Raw genomic sequence first — 2,826 nt, 5'->3', positions numbered from 1 at the left:
CAGCTCAGTTCTTCTTTGGCACAAATAATGGCTTTTTATGAATAAATCATGTGTCAGACGCCTCCCAGGGAGTGGGCATGGAGGGGGGCGCGTCTGCTGGGCTCCGAGGCTGGCGGGGAAGGGCCGGTTGCAGACCCCCGGCTACAGGGGTACTGCCCGCTTTCTCCTCATGGGGCCCAGCAGGACAGAGCTGTCTCTGGAATTACCACTGGCCTGAGCCAGGAGGAGATCAGCCCTTCCTCTGAGGTGGTCCCGCTGCTCCCTGCGCAGGAGTCCAGCCCATCCCAGGGCTGGGAGTGTCCCTCCGCTCTGCTACCCTCCCATCGAAGAGCCGCCCAGAAGATGCTCCTGGCAGGGGGACACCAGCTCTCATCCACCCGGAGAGAGGGGGTGGGCCAAGACAGGAAGACACACCCAGAGAGGGAGGCGGGCAGTGCACACAACTCACACAGGCATGGTCTCTACCACCCAGGGCGCACATGTGGGCACACTCGGAGATGGAAACACTGTCATTCCTACCACACATACACACATGCATGCGCACACACATACAAATGCTCAGACGTGTGCACACTCAGACAGGGAGACCCCAACCAACCCTCAGCCCACCCTCTCTCCCAGCACACTTACACTTACACTTACACACACACACACACACACACACGGGCCCACACAGACAGATACATATGGTGCTTCATGGACACACACAGACCTGCACACGCACAGCAGCCACCCACACTCCATCAGCCTAGGGTGGGGGCAGTTTTGCAACCCATCTGGAGCCCAGACCCAGCTGGGCTGTCCCTGAGTCTGGGTGTGGGGTGGGGCTGGGGCATCAGTCCTTGGAGAGAGCTCATCTCTGTGGTCCCCACCCAGCAAGGATGACACCTGCCACACCCCACAGGGAGGTCCTGCCATCCTGAACCAAGACCAGAACCAGTACAGGCTCTGCTGGCTCCGATCTCCTTGACTGTCTGCTCAGCCACCTCCAGTCAGTGGGTGCCACAGGACAGCCTGGGCAGCTCTGCCCCTTGCCAGGAGTTTGACCTCGGGGAATAATTCCAATTTCATATGCCCCTGAAAACAAATCTAAGATAGGTGCTACTGCCCCATCTTCCAGACCTAGAAACTGAGGCTCCAAGAGTAAGAGCATTGGGCATTTCTCTCAAAGACCACGCCCTTTCACAAACTCTAGGAGCCCACAGTGTCCTGGTCTTCCTTCTCTCCCTGTGCCAAGGTGTTCTGAGGTGTTCGCCTGAGCAGACCTGGGTGGCCTGCTCCTCCCACTCTGCACCATCCCCCAGGCCACTCCCAGCACCTCCACACTCTTGCTTCTCTGACCTCCCTGTCCAGCCCACACCTTCCTGGGCTTCTGACCTTATTATCCAGCTGGACATCACTGGGTCACCATGTTGCCCAACACCAGGGAATGCCATTCACGCAATACATACGTTCCCAAACATTCCCCCCAAATCTCAAGGGGTCCCATAAGACACACTGAAAAGTCAGCCCATAAGGCTGAGCGCACTGTCTTCCCCAGGACTCTCCCTGCGTCAGAGTTCTCAGGGGAAGAGCCCTGTCTGCCCAAGTGCCCAACCAGAATCAGACATCATTTGATCCTCATTCCTTATGTCCAACCTACAACCAAGTCTCAATGACTCTAGAGCCAAAATATATGTGTGAAACTATCCTTTCCCCTCCAGCCCCACTGCCCTCCCTTGTCCCTTCTCGTGTGAGTCACCACCAGCACCTCTGGCCTGGCCACTGGCCCTCTCCCATTGTTGTCCCTTCTGGTCTACCTGCCTCCCTATCACTGGTCATCCTTCTATCTCTGAGCTCTGGCCATGCTAAATTGCTTTTTGTTCTGGAACCCAAATGATCCCTTGACTCTGGATCTCTGATCAAGCCATTCCCTCTGTCTGAATTCTTTCCTTTCCCAGTGACAACTCACCCTTTAAGGCTTGGCTGAGACAGCACCCCCACCCCCACCCCAGGCACCTTCCCTGAGTCCTCAAGCCCAAGATGTGTGCAGCTGTGTCATTCGATTCTCCTCCATTCATTACATCTCTGATCTAAAATTGCCCATTAACTCATCTCTGTCCCCCTCAAACCTCTTAGTTCCTTCAGAGCAGAGACTGTGCCTGTGCTGCTCTCCAGCAGCCCCAGTGATTGGTATGAGACCTGGCACATAGCAGGTGCTCACGAAATCTTCCATGGATGAACGGATGGATGAGTGGGCACAGGACCTGTGCTGCCACTTTGCATATCTCTTCTCATTTACTGCTCACAAGGTGTGCCAGCCAGGAAAGCAAGGTTACAGAGGTTGAAAACTTGTGCAAGGTCACACGACTGGAAAATAGTAGAGGATAAATTCAAACAGAAGTCTGTGTGCCTTCCAGGGCCTCCTTTCCACCATCCCAGCCTGCCTTGCCAGGCCATTTTCCTGCTCCGACTCTATTTTCTCATCTGTACAATGGGAACAAAAATTACACCTAACCCAGGATCTGACACAGACATGCTCTCAGTTAATATCTGTGCCTTCTCTTCCAACTCTAGCTTTTTGGGGACAGAATATCCCCAGACCAGAAACTTCCCGCAAGGCACATGTTCACAGAAACAGGTGGAGAGTCCACCCAGGCACATCTCCAGCATCCAGAACTCAGTAGGCGCTTAACCAATGTGTGTTGAGCAAATAGGCATCCGTGAATGCTGACACAGATGCAGACACAAAGTCACAATGGGCTCAGGCACAGGGACCCCCGCCTCCGCGATCCTTGCCAATTATCTGCCTCCGCCGCCGCTCTCCTGCTAGCCCAAGGCGCGGGA

The sequence above is a fragment of the Bos grunniens genome, chromosome 3 (assembly GCF_055505025.1).
Source record: "Bos grunniens cultivar Pamir isolate PY7600 chromosome 3, Bosgru_T2T1.0, whole genome shotgun sequence".
Taxonomy (NCBI): Eukaryota; Metazoa; Chordata; class Mammalia; order Artiodactyla; family Bovidae; genus Bos; species Bos grunniens.
Note: the sequence above shows the minus strand (reverse complement) of the source record.